The sequence below is a fragment of the Hermetia illucens genome, chromosome 2, assembly GCF_905115235.1.
Source record: "Hermetia illucens chromosome 2, iHerIll2.2.curated.20191125, whole genome shotgun sequence".
Classification (NCBI taxonomy): domain Eukaryota; kingdom Metazoa; phylum Arthropoda; class Insecta; order Diptera; family Stratiomyidae; genus Hermetia; species Hermetia illucens.
Window position 1 is genome coordinate 28,643,293 of NC_051850.1, and position 21,924 is coordinate 28,665,216.

The following is a 21,924-nucleotide window of genomic DNA, read 5'->3' on the forward strand; positions in this document are numbered from 1 at the left end:
AAAACTGCTTCATATCTCTATAGGTGTTCATCAAGGAAGCGCCTTCTCGCCACTCCTCTTTGTGCTTGTTATGGACACCGTCACACGGGATATCCAACATCCAGCGCCCTATAAACTGCTTTATGCAGACGATGTTTGCCTAGCATCTCATAGCAAAAATGGTCTCGAGCAACTTGTCCAAAACTGGAATGATCCTCTCATGCAACACGATCTCAGATTGAATCTGAATAAAATTGAATTTTTGACGACCGATCCCCATGAAACAGACATAATCACCGTCAGCGGCAGCGACCTGCGCAGAACTCAGCGATTTAAACACGTCGGGTCAATGCTATCAGCCCTCGGAGAACTGCATTATGAAATTGCTTCACGCATTAAGGCAACCTGGATGATGTGGCTTTCCACAACTGGTGTCCTGTGTGATCGACGTACTAACGAACGTCTCAAATTTAAAATTTACCACAATGTCGTCCGTCCTGTCGCTCTGTCTGGTTCTCAGTGTTGGCCAACTATAAAAGACAATGAAAGGCGTCTTGCGATAATGGAGACGAAGATGTTGGACCAGTGGCGTGACACGTTTTGATCACATCCGAAATGAGGTCATCTGCGATCGATATGGGATTGCACCGATTGTGGAAAAATTGCGAGGGGCGTCTTAGATGGTATGGCCACGTAATTCGTGCTATGGAGAATTCAATTGCCAAGATTGGTCTGAACATCAAAGGCGATGGTAAGCGATCAAAAGCCGGCCGAAACAACGATAGCTTGCTACGCTGAATTCAGATTTTAAAGCCTCGCGATTGCATCCAGATCAGGCATTTGATAGAGCCAAATGGGAAAATCGATCACAACGAGCCAACCTCGCTTGCGAACGGGGCAAAGACTGAAGAAAAAGAGGAAAGAATTAGACAAACTCACAACTACTGCAGTGGCTCAGTGATGATAGGTCTTAAATATCTTCGACTGGTGTACAATGATCAAAATCTTGATGTAGGACCGTAGCCCTTTGGGAAACTATAACAAATCATTGTTTTTACGATGACCAATATGAACCCTGTTTTGATCTCTACAGAGAGCTTAATTTAGAATGACTCCGAGAGTAAATTCGATTGTCAACGTCATCTAAAAAGATAGCATTATAAAAATCACCACGGAAACTACACTGGTAATTGAATTCAAGAGAAAAGGAGGAGGATTGATGTGTATAACGTACAGGTTTTTGAAGTTTGATTGAGTTATTACGGGACGGTAGACACATTGGGGTGTGTCTAATTACAACTTTGCCTACGGGAACACCAAAGCTCTAGTTTATCTACTTGACACCAGCTTTAAGTGGTGGAATTCGTTGGTAGCATCCCTCCACACTAAACTGTACACTGACTTATCCTAAGAAACATGCAATACAATGCAGTGTCCCAGGAATACTCCAGACACTCAGACGCGAACTCAAAAGGCTCATAGGAAACCAATCAACAGATGGTAGAAAAGTAACCAGATGAGAAATTTCCAAAAGACACATGGCTTATATTTCATTGGGAAAAGCATTCTTTAGATGGACTTTAAATGTGCGAGACATTTGCCCTAAGTGTCATAAATATTGAGAGTTTGGCATTAAATCTAAGGAATACTTTACGAATATTAACTATTTTTACTTACCCAACAATTGAACAATGTTTGTTCGTTGCAGATTTAAATTATCTGAAATGAGAAAAATTAGAAGTTAATCAAGGGCTATTTTCAAAAAAGTATATTCTCATTGAAAAACATTAAGAATATAATAGCTCAAGGGGAACCTATATATTTTGAACTCTTATTCTAAATGTTCTTGAAACTAACTAACTGATATCCTCCATGACCATGATCGTCCCTTTCCGTATGTAAGTAGCTTCCCCTCAAATTCTCCCCAAAAGTTGGACTTTAACTTGAACTAAATGGATTCACTGAGCCCTTTTCGAGTAAATTAATTGTAACAGATAGGCAGATATATAAACAGTCAGAGAAACAGATACACAGCAGGTGAATTTGATCTTAGCAAAGGTAATGCCGATCACCTAATTATCCAAAAAAATCGACAAAAGAGCAGAGAAGGAAGATCTGACTGCGTTTGGTCGCAGCAAAAAAATGTGTCGCTCATCGCAGCGACCAGCGAAAGAGACAATGAAAGCTGAAATACCCGATATGATACCGGGACGCCAAAATAAAAAGAAAGCCTTACCAAGTAGCGCAGCTGACGGTGTGGGGACGGTAATTCCAATACCCTGTAGGGCCCCTGTTCCGAAAAAAAGCCCAGTCGGAATCGCCTGTCCTAAGTAGGTGGATTCGGACACGAACAGAGTAGAAATACAGTCGACCGTCCTAGCTAGAGCCGAGGAGGAAAGGCTCGTCAGGAAATGCACGGGAGTGGTGAAGCGTATGCGGTCGGCAACGTTCCTCCAGAGGAACGTCAGAAAAGGCGTCAAAAACGGGCTAATGGAACTGGAGGAATTACTCGACCGCATCTCCTTCTAACGACGAATGTGGAGAGCAGCGGAAGATGCATAGAAAGCAGAAACAGCCGCACTTCCCACTGTAAAGAGAACTAGGGAAAACGCGGAAAGAGGACGGCGTGCCTGAAGGAGACTTTATCAAAATAGTTTCCAGGGTTCAAAAACAGAAGGCGAAGAAATATAAAAGGAAACAACTGCCCGCACCCGAGAGACCCGAGACGGGTTGAAGTCAATAGCGCGGAAAGCGTCGAGGATTACCTCCTTTTTACAATGAGAGAGCTTGAAGAAGCTGTTCTCACCATGAAAAACAAGAAAGCGCCATGCCATGATGGTGTCCCTACGGAAGTTTATAAACTTGTATTCCGCCAACGGCCAGACTTGCTGTTAGGGACTTTCAACGCTTGTTTGAAGCAGGACATTTTTCCTTCTCGCTGGCATCCGCGATCGTTATGGGGTTGGACCGATCGTGGAAAAATTGCGAGAGAAGCGTCTTCGATGGTGTGGTTTCGATGGTGTGGTCATGCAATTCTTGCTACTGAGAATTCACTTGCCAAGATTCGTCTGAACATCGAAGTCGATGGTAAACGACCAAAAGGCATGTCGAAACAGCGGTGGCTTGATACGCTGGAAAGAGATTTAAAAGCCTCAACATTGCACCCAGATCAGGCATTCGATAGAACCAAATGGCGAAACCGATCGCGACGAGCCGACCCCGCTTGTGAACGCGACAAAGGCTGAAGAAAAAGAAGAAAGAAGAAGAATCTTGACGAGGCGCACAGTCGCCGATAGTGCTCCTCATAATGCGTGAGAAATGCCATCAATTCCGTAAGATTGACAGGTATGCTAGGCACATTAGAAAACTCATTTCACGTGTCAAGCTATCTCTTGCGAATATTGAGGGATTATCTGAAAGACCGCTCCCTGTTCTATGAGACGCTAGAGGTCCAAAGGAGGATGGAAATCATGTCAGGAGTATGAGAGGGATCTACCCTAGGGCCAGACCTACAGAACGCTTCTTGCAATAGTCTGCTGAGACTCGATAAGCCCGATGAGTTGCGCCTGATCGGTTATACATACGAAGTTGCGGCACTTGTTGCCAAACACACTATTGAACAGGCGCAAAGCAGATTTGGCATATCGATACGATGGATAAGCGGATGGATGACTGCTCATGGTTTCAGCCTTGCGCTGGAAAAAACCGAAGTAGTCATCTTGAACAGAAAGAGAATCCCGACGCAACATCCCCGTATCGATCGGTGAGTTGACTATAGAGTCAAAACCAGCGGTTAAATACCTTCGTTAAATACTCGACTCGAAGATGAGCTTCTTCGAGTAAATCAAAGCAGCAACGGATAGGGCGGCAGTTCAGTGGAGGGTCTCGGCCTTGAGTAGGATAATGGCGAATGTTGGGGACCCTATATCTACTAGGAGGCGTCTCCTTACGGGAGAATCGCACGTTGACTGACGGCAACTCATCAGACGCTGCCTCACCTCTGCCTATCGCTCCATTTGCATATATGTATATAATTGCAAACACGACATGAGTGGGAACTATATTGAAGTGAAATCCATCGTAAGTTCGGACCTAAACTAGAAGCATCTGGGAAGCGTCTGATGAGTTGCCTTTGCCCTGTACGAAACCATCAGTGAAACTTTTTGAAAAACTTGGGTGTTTAATACAAAAAAGAGTTTTCCGTGGACCGCAACAAAGAAAGTAAGTTGCTTCCCAAGTGGACCGGTCCACCATTAAGTTAATACGGACTCAGGACTCCCTGCATCATCAACAAAAAATTAGCACATAGACATGACATAGATGTCAGCTCGCTCTTGACGACGACCAATACCAAGAAACCAGTCCTTTTTCGTGAACTTATCGACACTCTTATATACCTAACCGTGAGAACTTGTCCAGAAATATGCAGTAAAAAATCTCCAATATACCAAGTATCATAAGAAACTTCATTGAATAGCCAATTCGTGAATAGACTTAGATTCATTGAACATTCTGATGTACAATAATAATCGAGATGCGGGGACCTGGGATCATGTGCTCGATAAAAACGCATCAGGCACTACTTCATTCGACAGGGACTACCAGAACATCCAGTTAAGGTCCATTACATCTCAACTAACGAAATGTTAGCTGGAATTCTTACAGCGACCTTGACAGGATTGGAATATCAAAAATGTGTCGCAGGACTGAGAATCACTGAGACAATGCCCGATTTAGGGGGTTCTTATCAAATCACTACATCAGCATACATCCATTTATATGGTTTGTATATCCCTCCCTGCCCCCCCCCCCAAACAATGGTTTTCATGTAATCCTGAAATGGGAAAGGAGGAGGGGGAGGGTGGTCGTGTTTTTTTAAAGAAATCAATAAAATCTAAGCCGGATTGTAAACATTTTAATACCATCAACTTAAATATTTTTATACAATCTTTCAGATGACACAGGCTGCATTGAGTTCATCATGTTCCATAGCAGACGTCCTTGCGGATTCTATCCCAAAAATACACGTAAGCCGTTGTCATGGCAATTCGCCATTTATAGCTTTACGCATTCGCGGCAATATTCTTTCCAAGCATAAATCACTTCATGAAATCGAAAGTCAAAAGACACTCATCCTTTCCCTCTGCATGTCAATGTTATTTCTGACTTTTCCGAAGAAAGAATTTCCAGTCAAAATACGTTCTGGCCATCAAGCCCACCCTCTCCTCATCACTTTTTATAGATCCTCAGTATCTTTGTTGTTACAATAAACACACATGCATTGCTTTTTCATATGATAGCAAGTATGATAGTCATAAAGCCACGGTACGACTATAATAATTTTTCATTTATCTATTTTTCGTTTATCACAAGCAAATCGTGCAAAATGAACAGTGGAAAAAGTGGAAAAAGTGAGCGCTTTGTGGGAAATATATGACCTGAACATGGTAGCATCTAACACGGAACGGTGAGGTTGAAGGCGCAGGAGACGGAGGAGGACAAGTTGGTTAAACATTAACGATAATCCCCTCATATCTGATATTGTAATCGACCATAAATTTTTGTTGTTGAAGAACGACTCCAGCCAGCGGTAATGTGGGTAATGTGTTTTTTCCTTGGGCTTTCCGCTGAGAGTCAGAAATGAAACTGAAACCAGTTCAGCCACCACATCAACAGCTTGCAAAGGACTCTGGCGGTCAACTAAGCACTTTTCATCTTTTTTCATAAAGCAGGAAACATGGACTATTGCTGGAGAACCAGGTTCTGGTTCCATACTTGAAAAAGCAACATGTCGTGGGCTTTAAATTGATTTTCAAATTATAATGTCAGCACTCTCGGGCTGGGGTGAATGTAAGTGAAACACTTTGGCAATGTGATTCCGTGCTATGTCTGGCCGTGGTGTGCAAGTATCGTTGGGAGGTGTAATTGGAAAAGTTTGCACATTATGTACTGTACGGGTTGACACGGTGGAATTTCAGATGATGGAAGCTACTGGTGCTCAATGGAGTTGTTTACCGACGGTTGGTTTACTTTGTTTAGATTGTTGTGCTCTAATCATGAAATGTAGCGATGTTGAAATCTAGAAATCGATATTTATCTGGAGACGAGTCATCAAGAGTTATTGAACTGTTTTTCTCAGATATTTGAGCGGATGGTTTAGTAACTGGCGTCGTTGAATCTTGGAATTTTATCGATGACAGTCTAGCTAGAACAAACGATCGCTCTTAATTAGATGCTGAGTGGGGACTTTTGGTACATCATTAGGTCAACCACTTTAGTAATCATACAGATATGTATAAATTTCATTCCATTGCGAATTGTTTTTGAGCCCAGGAGCTGGAAGCCTTAAAACCGAGTGTCGGGATTACCCAAAACTTCAAATATTTTTCAGTTTTGACAATCTATTCAAACCGGTACCTGTAGTCGGAGGACGAGGACGATGCATCCTGCAACACCACAAAAGAACGAATGGAAAGCTGGAATCTTTAAACCACTGAAATCACTCGGGTTATTCCCCAGAATTGCTCCAAAGGGGCCCACAAGTGATTCTAAGCTCCCTCCTGGGGTTGCTAAAGGCATGGTAGCCTTGAAAACACATACTAAGGGAAGCAAAAATGGTCTCCACTTCGAGAGCGGATAGAAAATATACTTTTCACCCTGAATCTTCCAGACCAATTTACTCGAGATCTTTGGTTCTGAAAACTGTGGTAAAACTCCTGTAGACTATATTAGAATTACCATTCTAACGCCTCGTCCTTTACATCCATGTCAGGTTGCTTACCATCAAGGACCGAAATATGGAACCGCCTCGACTAATGGAAGTGTTGCACGATGCAATAGATACTAAGGAAATATCTGGGGCAGGAAAGTGGGGCTGAGGATCGATTCAATCAAAATCTCGACGGTACCCTTCACTAGGAAGCGAAAGCCAGACAGCCAGGTCTGGGTTTTTTAGGTTCCAAGCCATATGAGACAGCGGATCAGCTAGGTAGGAAGAAAGCAGAAATAACGCTAAAACGACTAGAACTTTTCTGTGAAATCAAGTGATATATCAACAATAACTCCGCCATGCTATTAACATAGTATGCTGGTCCCAAGCCCAGGTAAAGGAAGAGAGTTTGAGGCAACGTACTCTGTACTACCCTCAGTAAAACAAAAATAAATTGCTGAGATCAGGGAAAGAGATAAATAGAATATAGATGGAATTATTCTACTATGCTAAATCCTACCTGATCTGTCTTGGTGACAGGTCCCGCGACCGGCCGACAAAGAAAAGGCATACAATGTCGTTACAAACTGCTGAAATGCTGCAGTCTACGGGGCAGTTCGGGCCCCGCTCCTGTCGAGAAATGGGCAAAGGTTCTAGACGCATGGACGGCGTCAGGACGTAAGCAAGTTAGTCCGGCGCATTGATATCTGCGCTTTGCAAGAAACCCGATGGTCTGGTGCCAAAAGCTGCGACATTGAACGCGAATGCGGTAAAAATGGCTATAAACTTCTCTATTTTGGTAACCCACACACTCAATATGGTGTTGGCGTTGCCATCTCAGAGGGTTTCCGTGATGGCGTGATGAAGTCGAACGATTTGATGATCGGCTGGTGAAGCTTACCATTATATCATCTGATCGCACTATTCACTTCTTCACCGCATACGCACCACAGACAGGTCGACCTAATGTCGAGAAAGACGCTTTCTGGTAACTTCTCGATGAAAAGACTTGTCACGTGCCTGCTGACGATTACATAATCATTGCCGGCGACCTTAATGGTCATGTGAGTGAAAAGGCAGAGGGTAACAAGTGCCATGGGGCAAAGGGGTTCGGAGCGCGCAATGAGGGTGGCGAGCATATAATCGATTTTTCGGACACCCATGACCTTGTACTTATGAATACATGGTTTATCAAACGATTGTCTCACCTTCCTACATTTTAAAGTGGGAACAGTAAAACGCAAATCGATTTTATTCTCAGAAGACGCCGACATTTTACCACCGTCACTGATTGCAAAGTCGTTCCCTATGAGACCATCGCACCTCAACATCGCCCGTTGATTGGCGTCCTGCGAATTAAGCGACCAGTAAAACAGCGTGCGGAACGCACTGGCTCGAGGCGCATCAAAGGGTGGCGATTTGGTGAGAAGAAAGATGAAACTATCTCACTCATACACGACCGTTATGAATGTGGAAGAATCGTGGAACCAAATGAAAGACACTATCCACAAAGCGGCCTCTGCAACCCTCGGGGTCACCAAGCCGGGAGCGATCTGTATCGACTTGCTAAGAGCCGTAACGAAAGTACACAGGATATCGAAGACTTCTGTTGCGTTTATGACAAGAATGATACATTACTTACCAACCATCGAGCCACAACGGATAAGTGAGCAGATTTCAACTGAAGAATTTGGTGATCCTCCAATTCCACATTCATTGCCGACATTTGGACCGGTTCCACCTGTCAGCGCAACTCGCCTCAGGCTAATTCCAGTTAACCCGTTGGAGAGTTCCGTCCCCACGTACTCGAGGAGGGCGATCAGACCCGAGTCTGTAAGGGACTCATCTGAAGTGCCTCTGCCACTAAGCCTCACCGGAGGTTATCTGGTACCATGGGAACCGGGATAGCCCTCTGAGAGCATATGCTCCAGGAGAATTCCTGGAGGATGTGTTTTCGGCCCGGTTATTTGCGGTTGGCCCCCTAATGGGAGTTTCATGATGGTTGTGGTTATGCCTACATCGCGGGCAGAGCTCCTCGGAGCTCAAGCGCGGAGTTGCGCTGTACAACTCGGGCACCGTACCCCTTAGTTGCGGCAGAGGTGTTAGATAGGCCTCGCATTATTGGTATGAATCCTGAGCCTGCACTCAGTATAAACCAGGACCGCTGTGCTCGCATGGCGGGGCTCTGATTGTGGTCCCAAAATAAATCCGTGTCCGAAGAGGATCGTGGGATTATGCCCACACGGCAGGTACTCATATTAAAACCCCAGGACTTTCATGTCAGCGCAACTGGTGCTCAGAGGTGGCGGTGAGGAAGACGGGGCGGAAACCCTGTCAGCCAAACCAAACCCAAGTAGCCGAGGAGAACCTCCATAGTGGTAGCACCGGGAGACGCTGTACGCCTTATTAGGGCGATCAGACCCGAGTCTGCACGGGGACTCATCTGACACCATCGATACCATGCGAACCGGAATAGCTCCTGGACTCTCATACTTCCGGTGAACTCCCGTTGTATGTGAGTACAGCTTGGTTATTTGCGGTAGGCCCCCTAGTGGGAATTTCTTGGGGGTTGTGGTTATGCTCAAGCGAGAAGAGACCTTCGGACCTCGGCGTGGTGTTGCGTTTCAACACGGGTGCCGTACTCCTTAGTTCGGTAGAGATTAAGGTATGTCTTGCATCCACCAGTATGAATGCTAAGCCATGTACTTGGTATAGACTGGTACCGTTGTTGCTTGTCTCAGCGGGGTTCTGATTGTAGTCAGAAAATCAATCCGTGTCTTAAAAAGACCGTGGGATTAAGTCGCAAGACAGGTGCACACGTTAAACCCTCAAGGACTTAACTGTCAACGCAACTGAAATGGAGGAAGGAGGACGATTGAAATCGGGGAAAGCAACAGGACCTAATGACATCGCCTCTAAGCTCTGGAAAGCGAAGAGCTGGGACTCAACACTGTGGCTCAGTGATTTCTTTAATCGGGTTATTCAGGAAGGAAGAACACCATCTGACTGGGAAGAAAGTTCCACTGTTCCAGTATGAAAAAAGAAAGGTAGTCCAGCAGAAAGTACAAATTACCGTCCGATCCGATTTCCTTCCCATACCATGAAGATTTTTGAAGGGATTCTTCACAACCGTATTCGCGAAATCGTTGAAATAACCGTGAATCAAGCCGGATTTGTCAAAAACTGCGGAACTACGGACGCAATTCACGAAGCATCGCCCTCTTTACATTGCCTTTCTGGATCTAGAGAAAGCGTTTGGCCGTGTGCCACACGAACTCATCTGGTATGCTTTACGACAACACTTCGTGCCAGACCAACTCGTGCGCTGGGTTCAATTGCTCTACCACGATCCGAAAAATAAAGTTCGACGTGTGGCGGGTCTATCAAAACCCCTCTGTGTCTCTGTTGGTGTTCATCAAGGAAGCGTCCCCTCACCACTCCTCCTTCTTCTTGTTATGGACACCGTTACACGGGATATCTAAAGTCCAGCGCCCTACACACTGCTTTATGCAGATGATGTTTTCCTAGCTTCTAATAGCAAAAATGATCTCGAGCAACTTGTCCAAAAATGGAATGATCGCCTCATGCAACACGGTCTCAGATTGAATCTAAACAAAACTGCATTTTTTACGGCCGATCCCCATGAAAGAGGCACAATTACTTTCAGCGACAGTGACCAGCCCAGAACTCAGCGATTTAAATACCTCGGATCAACGCTATCAGCCAATTGAGAATTGCGTTATGAAATTGCTTCACGCATTAACGCAAACTGGATGAAGTGGCGTTCCACAACTGGTGTTCTTTGTGATCGATGTATGAAGGTCTTAAATCTAAAATTTATCGCAATATCGTCCGTCCTGCCGCTCTCTATGGTTATGAGTGTTGGCCAGCTATAAAAGACAATGAACGGCGTCTTGCGGTGATGGAGACGAAGATGTTGCGTTGGAGTAGTGACGTGACACGTTTTGATCACATTCGAAATGAGGATATCCGCGATCGTTATGGGGTTGCACCGATCATGGAAAAATTGCGAGAGACGCGTCTTCGATGGTATCATCACCATCATCAACGGCGCAACAACCGGTATCCGCCCTAGGCCTACCTTAATAAGGAACTCCAGACATCTCGGTTTTGTGCCGAGGTCCACTAATTCAATGTCCCTAAAAGCTGTCTGGTGTCCTGGCCTACGCCATCACTCCACTCCGTCTTAGGCAGGGTCTGCCTCGTCTTTTTTTTCTACCATAGGTATTGCCCTTATAGATTTTCCGGGTGGGATCATCCTCATCCATACGGATTAAGTGACCCGCCCACCATAACCTATTCAGCCGGATTTTATCCACAACCTGACGGTCGTGGTATCGCCCATAAATTTCGTCGTTATGTAGGCTACGGAAACTTCCATCCTCATGTAGGCTGCCAAATATTCTTCGGAGGATTCATCTCTCTAACGCGGCCAAGAGTTCGCAATTCTTCTTGCTAAGAACCCAAGTTACAAGGAATACAGATCATTGTCTTGTACAGTAAGAGCTTTGACCCTATGGTGAGACGTTTCGAGTGGAACAGTTTTTGTAAGCTGAAATAGACTCTGTTCGTTGCCAACAACCGTGCGCGGATTTCATTATCGTAGCTGTTATCGGTTGTGATTTTCGATCCTAGATAGGAGAACTTGTGAACGGGCTCAAAGTTGTATTCTCCTATCTTTATTCTTCTTCGTGTTTGACCAGTGCGGCTTGATGTTGTTGGTTGATTCGTCTTCAGTACTGACGTTGCTACCATATGTTTTGTCTTGCCTTCATTGATGTGCAGCCCAAGGTCTCGCGCCGCCTGTTCGATCTGGATGAGGGCAGTTTGTACGTCTCGGGTGGTTCTTCCCATGATGTCGATATCGCCAGCATAAGCCAGTAGTTGGGTGGACTTAAAGAGGATCGTACCTCTTGCATTTACCTCAGCATTACGGATGACTTTCTCCAGGGCCAGGTTAAAGAGGACTTCGGTGGTATTGTCACGCAATGCGTGCTAACGAGAATTCATTTGCCAAGATTGGTCTGAACATCGAAGTTGATGGTAAACGACCAAAAGACAGGCCAAAAAATGGTGGGTTGATACTCTGGATGAGGATTTAAATGCCTCGAGGTTGCATCCAGACCAGGCATTCGATAGAGCCAAATGGCGAAGCCGATCATGAGGAGCCGAACCCGCTAGTGAACGGGACAAAGGCTGAAGAAAAAGAAGAAGATTTGAGGGATCATACTTGATTATTTTTGCTGAGGTTTATTATTATTTTTAAACAAAAGTCGTTCTTCGTAGGGTCTGATGTCGGAAGAATCTGCAAAAGTTTATGACGATTTCATGTAACCCCACTTTCTTGGATTCTTCGAGAACATCCCCCAAAATCTGGGATCATTTGATGAACTGATCATTGGTTTTGAAGTGATGAGATGATGCAAGCACCGCATTTCGACAGCCCATTTTGTGGATTTTCTGGACTTGACATCATGTATTTATTTCTTCAGATTCAGATTCCCGGCGAGACGCACGCCCACATTTTCCAACTTTAATCAAACAATAGCGCGCCTTAATGGCAATTTAGTCAAAAAGACAGCCAGAAGAGACAATCCCCCTAATTCAAATAGTTCTAAATGGTGGGTCCTGTCTCCATAGTAAATGCAGAGAAACGACTGAAATCAATTTCCTTCAGAACAAACATGCCATTCACCAACAGTTGAAAACATTTGGAAGGACGAAATTCGGAGGGAAGGGTGGCTTATTATGTGTGGTATCTAAGATGATTTTAATTTAAAAAAATCTCACCAAAATCATTTCAATACAATTTCCTAAATTTTTCCTCTCATATAACATCCACAAAAATCCCAGCACCACTTGTCTATGGGCTTATTAAAAACACCTCCCTCTGCACAAGAAGTGGAAATATTATTCCCGCAGAATTATTCGCAGAATAAGTAAAATCCTCTTAGTGCTTCATCCAAACAGCAATCCACTGCTAGTCATTCTTTTCACATCTTATTTCCCGTATCTAATTCCGCATTCATTTTCAGTCAACTGAATTCCATTTACAGGCAGCATCCCTCTTGTAAAAATGGCGGAAACCTCTGATAAGCATTGATGAAAAAAAAACAGCAGAAAAAGTAATGAAAAGATAAAGAGAAGCAAACGAATACTGATCTGTTGAGAACTTCAAGCTGTTGAATTCCGGAAACTTTTTCCATTTACAAATTTTTTATTTTTCCTTTGCTTGGGAGGAAATAATGAATAGAATTTGCAAGGATGAGGTTCAAGCCAGCTCGGACAGGGGACAGTTAAAAAATTAATTTGAGGCGCCAAAAAATTTCATGTCTAGACAATATTAGCATTTTATAGGAATGCATAATCAATTTGTCACTTGATGGCGACCTAAGTTGTTCATTTTGAAATTGGTTTGTGTCCATAAAAGATGTGTCTTTCGGTGTTTTGCCGAAGAGACAATGCAGAAATATTTGCTTTTTTGGCGGTCGGATGTTTAGAGATAACCAACACTTTTTGGCGAATATTATCTTAATTTATAATGTATCTTTTTGGGAAATTGGAATCTATTCAAGAAACCATAACAATCTGTTATGAAATGAAGTTATCCTAACCTCGATGAATTATAACCCTGCACTAGATTACACTTAGATGTTGTTCCGCTTCTTTGGTCTTTGGGAAACATATCCATCTATTCTCTAAATTCATGTATCTTGCTGATTCTGTAGATTGAAATTGAACGAAAAGCTGTAGCCGCTAGTACATGTCAGCGTTCAAAAGCAAGAATAAAAGCTTTACAACTAACTTAGTTATGCGAACCGCAAGCTGGATCATTCTTGACCCAAAGACGTGGAGAAATAAGGGAAAATTTCATTACCGACATTGTAGTTAGGATGCTACGGAGGACCTCATCAAGGTCCAGTTAGATTAACCACAACTCTTTCGTGTAGGCATAGTCTCCTCTAAATGCTGTCTAGATACGAGCTGGCTTCATTGCCACTATGAGAACCCAATCGTTTTGGCAACAGCTTTACCAGCCTATATGGCAGAGGACCACTTGTTACACACAAAACCTTATTAAAAGCGGTTTAGTGTCTATCCCTCTGTCTGTCTGTCACACGCATTTTTCTCGGAAATGGTTATAGCCATCGACACCAAATTTGCTGGAAAAGTGGGAACTGTGAACGCTCACGCATACAGTGAGTTACATTATTTTACGTAAAATTTAAGGAGGAAGGGAAGAGGAAGGAGTCCCGATACATGCAAAAGGGAGGTGTAATTTTTTTTCACCAAATATAGTCACGTGGGGTATCAAATTAAAGATCTCGGTTAATACTTTCCGAAGTTGGTTACAATTGTTGGAAAGGTGGAGAGTGCGAGGGTCGAAAGTGATCATTTTTTTCACGGACCGATTCTCAGAAACTACCCAACCCAAAATCCTGAATCTGACTGACATTATATGGTCCCTAACCTCCGAAATACCCTAGATACCGATATTTGTTCAAATAAAATTAATAATAGTATATTACTACAATTTTTGGTAATTGGCTGCACAACCCCCCTTAATTTTACCACGAAATTTTATACCAATGTATGCATGATCCTGTCACATTTGATGGAAATCCCACTATTCCTAACAGAGTTATAATAGGTCAAATTTGTCGCTTCTTTGCAAATTCAAGACCTTCAATATCAACATCACGCAAAAGTGAATATTTAGGTGCTACTTACTAATGGGACAAATGCATACTCAAATGACTTTATAAACCTTTCACACCTGAAGTGTCCAGCTTCCGTCTTCCCGACTTGCTTGAATTCTGCATAATATTTTCTAAGTCAAAAAATAGTCAAGTCCTAATCTCTACGATTTGTTAAACCAATCCCTCAAGACTGATGGACATACATCTCTTCAGCTACAACAGAAACCTAGCTGGAATGGAATGGAATTGTAAGTTGAAAGCTCGAAGAAGGAATATACCTTTATCTAGGAGCTAGAAGCCCTCGGTTTCATTCCATCTTCTGGATCAATATTGTCTTGTATTATTATGGAAAAAAATAGCAAAAGACCACCATCACTTAAAGGCTTAATGTGTGTCCTGAGTGAATGTTCAACCGTTTGATTTGAGACGAGAAGTCATTGCCCGACACGGCTGAGAGTCACTCAATAACAATTGAGTGTTTCAGAAGAATATTCCACAATAGCAAGAAAAATCAAGAGCTTCATCGGAAAGGGAAGTAGACGTCGAGGATACGGAAGATTTAAATACTACCAGAATTAGTACCGCGAGAGTTACTTACACCAATCTGGTTGCCGGACTACATACTGAAATGCAGAAAACAGTTATCCTTGCAGCTCGTACCATATTGAGAAAAGGCCTGTTTAGGGACGTCTGAATTAACTCGCTTCATTCCCAACATGTTTGACTTTAAAGGACTTTTGTCTTCAGCGATTCAGGAAATGATGAGTACGTATCCACTTGATGGACCAGACCAGAATTTTCTTTTTGATCAACGAATCATTCTTTTGCACCCAGCATCCAACTTTTCAAAAAAGAACGATAGACGATTTCGTCCAGGACAGAGACAACTCATAGGACGCTGCCTGAGCTGCAAGTACAAAGCATTATTGTCTCCCTAGGTTATGATGCCTTCAGACCATTCATGATTGGTCGCCTGTCCGTCCGGTTCGGCGGCAAATGGATCGAAATTTTTCTCGTTATAAATGTATAATAATATAATATATTATGTATAATAATATAATATAGACTCCCTGGATGATCCTGACCGAAAATGGCAGAAAATACCGTCAAGAATTTAAATCGCTACCATCAAGGTAGGGCTTTATGCTTCACTCGCATGAGGATATGCTGCAGCCTCATCATCCCCAATCCTTGTTTAGTTCATTTGTTTAGGAATATGAGGGAGCCCTGAGTTCCCCATGCACTTGATAGCGGACCGGATCAATTGGAAAGAAACTTCCTTTCTCGGTTTTGGTGCACGGACCCCTCTATTATGGGACAGAGCCTAAATTCAAAAAATATATAGACGATTGACTAATCCAATCCATCCATTAATCAATTTTATTGCATTTTTTTTAGAGAAAGGTTTATAATACTCAGTGGCCGAGGGAAGAGCTAACCCAAAAACCTAAAAAGTTAGCTAAATTTACCGTAAAGGTCCGCCCACAAATACACTCCATCGGAGTGCTCGGCCGACACATGCAAGCACCCGCTAGGTCGTCTTCGGCGATTCAAGATGGTCGTTTGATCATACTAACCACCAAGAGCATTCCAAATGGCGCCCAACTTGAGGCCCAACGTTTCCTAGATTCAGGTCTAAAATATCTTAATTTCCTTGAATCCATGGAGGATAGCCTGTTGCGGCTCACAACTCCGTTTTGTTGTGCCGGATAGAGAATTAACAGATTGTCAACATCGTTCCCGGCAAGAAAGCACGTACACTTGCCTTTACCCTTCTAGTATTAGTTTTCGCGCCTTCTACCCCGAAAGCAAGTAAGCCTCAATATCCCTTCCCACTTTGTAGAGTTTCCTGCCTTGTAAGTATACCACAAGAGCTGCTGTGTTTATCTTTGAGACATAAGGTCTCGTAGGTGACTGCCTTCCAGAAGTCTATGGATTCTTTGCGGCTATCAATATAGCCACCCGAGCTTCAGAGGAGTGCCCTTTCCTACCTTTATGTGAAATGGCTATCCTTCCGTTTTAGTAATTGAATAATTTAATATTCTTTCTTCTTTGTGTGGATGAAGTAAAAGTAGGTGAGATGAATCCTTAATGGAATACGGAGGTAGTCGGCTACTTGCTGTGCAGTTCCTTCCCCAATGATTCATCCTCACTTTGCTCTCTGATTAAAAGCGAAGACGGTTGAATTTTCACGATCCCTTTTGCTTTGCTTTTGTTATCTAGTTCTCCGCGACAAGAAGCAATTCGATTGTTGTTTCTTCGTACATAAACGCTGTGGGCAAAAGTTATTCTGTACAGAAATGAAATAATTTTGAGGTTGGGATGGTATTTTGGCCATCACAGAGATTTGCGGGAACTTGAATCGGACGATAAGGATGCGCCTTACGGATGTCAGGCACGATCGCTCAATATCTTCCCAGTGGATCGTGTCTACACTATCATGGCATGCTGGGATCTGGTTTTGGATGGCTCACCAACATATTTCCTGATCAGCCAGTTCCGCTTCTGCTTCGAGGCCCTTAACCCTACACGAGGATTCCGGCGTGCTGTGTCCATATGTACACACCCTTTTCAGAGATCGAGCAGCAGATTGGCACTGGGACTACCACCAGCCTATCGGACGAATCGAGTGGGCCTCTTTTCGTGAGGCTCTTCGTCAGTAGTTTAAAGATTCCTTGAACTAATGCGAGTTCGAACGCAAGTTCCATCCGGAAACTTCGACAGTTACTATAAAGCCGTGCCTTTGCTAGCCAATAGGTTAGAAAATTCCTTAACGGAAGACAAATTGGTTGAATTGCTACGTCGTGAGACCCGACGTTCAGAGGCAACTTCTCCACTTTCCGACTAGTACGGTTCGTGAGTTGCTTAAGTTAGTGCAGAAGAGGGAAGTTTTAGAGGAGCCTCTCTGAAGTAGGCTCTCTCACCTATTACACAGCTGTTCTGCTGAATCTGAAGGTGTTGATGGAAAGTGCATCTCAGGAAATCCTCAGTCTGAAATTCAAGATAGTATTTTTGATTCGGTCTGCTGGAACTGTCGGCAGATTGGACGTTTGTTCGAAGTCTGTTGGGCGGATCCCAAAGTCTTCGGTTTCAGTTACGGGGGCCCAAATACTCGTAAGCTCGTGTGTCGAGCTCCAGAGCCCAGCCCCAGTCATCAGGGCTTTCCTCCATCAAACGCACGTGACTACGTAAGCATTGCGACGACGTCTTCCATAGTAACCCCGAAAGTTACCGTGTTGAAGCGGTCTGACAGTTTGAATATGACTTCCCCGGATTTGACTCTATCACCTATTATTTCTAGAAAAGCGATGTTTTCGGCTCTGAGGCCATTGCGCGTAAGACATCAACAATAACAAGCGTAAGACATCAACAATGGCAACTATAAAGCCTAAGCGCTGAACCCTTCGCTTACGTCAGTGTTAGCGGCGAAAAATGCGTAACTCTTCCTTTTCTCATAAGTCGGCCCAGCAATGAAACTCGCCCGAATGTGGATGTGACAGTCTTGGGTGGACGTGTTTCAGGACTGATCGATACCGGAGCCACCGTAAATTGCTTGGTTTCAAATTTCTCCCGGAGAATTATTAACTACCGTCGGTACAACTGGGAGAAATTACGCATCAATCTCAGGACAGCCGACGGGACTAGCCAATCAACAGTAGGCAGAGGGTCGACTGACATCACATTTCGTGATCGGATGGAATCGATGACGTTCCTCCTTATCCCGTCATTAACCCAAAATTTATACCTAGGTGCTGATTCTGTGCGCAAGCTCGGACTCGCACAGGGCCTATATGTTCCTTCGAAAATGTCGACAACGTCAATGAACACCAATTGGCGACACACCGGCAGGTAAAGCTCGATGCTGTCATTGACAGTTTTCCGTCTTTCGAGTCGGAAGACTTAGGACGGATATGTCTAACGATACACGTCATGGATGTAGGGAATAATAAACCGATCAAACAAAGGCACTTCTCAGTCTCTCTCGCCATCGAGAACCTCCTTTATGAAAAAATTGACCAGATGCAGGCTTTGGGAGTCATTGAGGAATCACAAAGAGCCTGGTCTTCGCCAGGCACACTTGTGGTGAAACTTGGTAAACTGCGCTTTGGTAAACAGTGTCACCGTGAAGCGACTGATGGACAAAGTCATCCCTGCTCACTTACGACATCAAGTTTTCGTATATCTAGATGACTTGTTGCTCATCACAGAGCCCTTCGACCAGCACTTGCTGCTCTTCTGTATGAGGCACTCTAGCCTGACATTGAACATCCGGAAGAGCAAATTTGTCATGAAGGAGGTTTGGTACTTGGGGCACATCATCGGTAATGGGACGATTTCTACCGATCCCGACAATTTGCACGCCGCGGCCGAAGATCGTCAGACAACTCCGGCGGTTTCATGGAATGTGTGGATGGTATCAGCAATTTGTATTAAATTAAGCTTCGCTGACTGCACCGGTGACATACATGCTTCAGAAGAATCGTCAGTTTTGCAGGACTGAGAAAGCCATCTTGGCCTTCGACGCTCTGAAAACAGAATCTCTCGTTATCCTTGTTCTAGCACAGCCCCGACTTCTCCAAACCTTTCGCCATAGATTGTGACGCAAGTCATCATGGTATGGGAATGGGGCTGATGCAGAAGACAGAGGAGGGGGGTGAAGTCCCGATAGCCTATATGCCAAAGAAGCTTACTCAGCCTCAGCGAAACTAAACTGTTACTGAACAGGAATGGCTGGCAGCGATGGAGGCTCAATTGGCTGATGAACGAGTCAAACCTTCACGGTAGACTGGCCAGATAGGCATTGAAGCTTCAAGGATTCTGGTTCATCATCAAACACAGGAAGAGGTCACAACATCTGGTTCCGGATTCTCTTTCTCGTATTGAATACAGCAGGAGGTGGATGCTTTGGAGAGAAATGGGAACAACGCAGATGTGGATTTTAATTCACCACGTTTTCGGTTTGCGGACTATTTGCGACTGACCGAGCACCCAATCATGCTACAGGAGACGAACTGCAAGAGCAACAGGCGTGGAAATTTGGATTCCGGAGGAGCTGACAACTGAGGTGATCACCCGCGCCCATCATCGGAGGGGAGAGGGGCTGCTAAAACCTTGAATAGATTGCGGTTGTAGTTTTATTGGGCTGCAATGGCTTCACAGGTTAAGAACTACATCCGTAATTCCGAAACATGCAAGACGGCAAAAGCTGCCAACCAAACGCTCTACCCTCTAATGGGAAAAGCGTTCATTTCCGAACGGGTGTTTCAAGGCTTGTATATCATTCCTTCTTTAATGTGTTTGGAACCCCTAAATCCATCATAATTGATAATGTGGTACAATTCAAATCAGTAGCTTTCAACGAGCTTTTGAGTGAGTATGGCATTCAACACATCTATACAACTTTATACTCCACGCAGCCAAACGCTTCGGAAAGAGTAAATCGCTCACTGTTGGCTGCTATACGCGCTTATATCGGTCCTGATCAGAGAGAGATTGGGATAACAAGCTGTCGTCCATCAAATATGTACTTCTTTCGGTGAAACATGTCTCAACAAGGACATCCTCCAAATAATGGCCTGAGGATGCTAAGGAAGGGAGGGAACCTCAGAGGCCACACCGCAATAAACAGGAATCGAGATTGTGATCCGTCGTGGATCTCCCTCTCGGGTCCGGAAATTTACGGCCCCACGGGCGTGGTCGGGCCGTGGTTTTTTTATTTTTATTTTTTTTTAGGTTTCAGTTCGCGTTTTGGTTTAACTTGTTAGGTTAACGCAAATCCCTGTATTTGTGCGATTATTTTCAAGATCCGATGCGGACCCACGCACCGATGTAGACACGTGAATTTTGTATAATGACACGTGAGGGACCGTAGCGCTCAAAAGACCCCCGCATTCCCGAGCCTGGCTAGCACAGAGACGTCCAAGCACGTGCCGACCGAATGCTCCTATGAAGCCTTCACGCCAACTGTTAAGGTTTTTGAAATAGCTCTCCCCTCTACGTGGAGGACACATCAGTTAGAAGAAGAAAATTTAAAATTTTTCACAATAATGAAAAACATTTGCAGTAAATATCAGCGAAATATCTATTCGCTGGCATGAATTTTGTGATATTGATTTTCCGATTTCTAGCTTTTGTAAACTTCCTTATTATTCCTTTCCTATTCCCTATAAACCTTGCGAAATTTCAAGGTTTTTCGATGATAGAAGAACGAAACACACAATAAGCCCTTTGGATGTGAAGAACGAATCTCAACTCCTTCACATTGTTTTTCGGCGAAAACCGATAAATTCGTTGGAATCTTATCTCTTGAATTTGCACACATCTTGCTCGAAAAGTAGGTTTTCCCAGCAATGATTCCAGAGATCATATTCTCAACAGCAAAATTAAGATTAATGATTGGTCTCTCTTTTCCTAACCGAACAAGTCAACACTCAAAATCCATCTGAATCTTTCCAGCCATCGCTGAAATACTGACTCCTACCCTAGTAATTATACCCTTCCCAAATCATTTACATCTTAATAATTTCACAGCTCAAGAGCATGAAATATTTTAAAAGAACTCATTTGATACCCAATTATTACTTAATGAATAACTCAACTCCGGCTCTTGTCCTGCATTAAATTTTCGTGCCGGGAACTTTGAATGAAGTTTAATCAGGAATGAACACGGAAAAAAAATTGCTGCGACATGCTTCCAGTGAAGCCTCCTCAAATCCAACGATGAACTCATTAAAAATCCTTAGAGAGCCTGTGAAAGGACACTCCCTACAATATTTTTTCGACCCGACCGTCGTTGAATGCTCGCTTTTTGTGTATCTTCGTGACTTTACATTTTCCACTAAATACTGGAGACCCTGGGATTTCCAAAAAAAACTTATCCTGTAAATGCAGGAATTTAAAAAACTTTTAATTTCATTAATTTGGGACTTCAGAGTGAAGCAAAACAGTAAATTCATAAGAAAAGCCAAAAGAAAACTTTTCGGTCTTAACATTCCTGGTTTTTTCCTTTGATTTTCGAAGCTTTTCTCTGGATTTTCCCATCTACCTCAAACTAGCGCTAACACTCACTCACGCTCGGTAAACACTTCATACAGTTGACGTTGGCACCTCAACCCCCTCACTCGTAGGACTTTGCTATGTATTCTCCGTTTTTCCGCCTCATCTGCTGCAACCAGCTTTAAGCGTCGGTTATATTGCCTGGGGATACCGAGAAAGAAGAAACTCAGCCAGATAATTTGATTGTAATGACAAAATTCTTTTTCCATGGCCTATTCTATGATGCTCCCAGAGTCATCATTAAAGTCCCCCGGCCTGCGAACTTAGCTCCCCCCACCACGAGGTTAACTCGCGTGTGCGGCAGGAAAGCTACCGGATAAAAAAGTAAGAAAATGTTTTTAAAGACAATTGAATTGGTAAGAAGACGGTCTGATCCGGTTCTGCCTGTTTCCGAAAGTTTTTTTTTTGTTTATTCAGCTCCGGCTATGGGGCCGGAGGATGAAAAGGAATCGTCCAGTG

The 21,924-nt window shown here is 43.7% G+C and overlaps 1 long non-coding RNA gene across 2 annotated transcripts in view; it reads right to left on the bottom strand.

Moving 5' to 3' along the window:
- Positions 1-1,652: 1,652 nt before the first annotated feature.
- LOC119648239 overlaps positions 1,653-21,924 on the bottom strand; it is a 372,324-nt gene continuing 352,052 nt past the window's right edge. For both annotated transcript variants that reach the window (XR_005249035.1, XR_005249033.1), the window contains one exon: positions 1,653-1,698. This is a non-coding gene — a long non-coding RNA (uncharacterized LOC119648239). The remainder of the gene's footprint in view (positions 1,699-21,924) is intronic.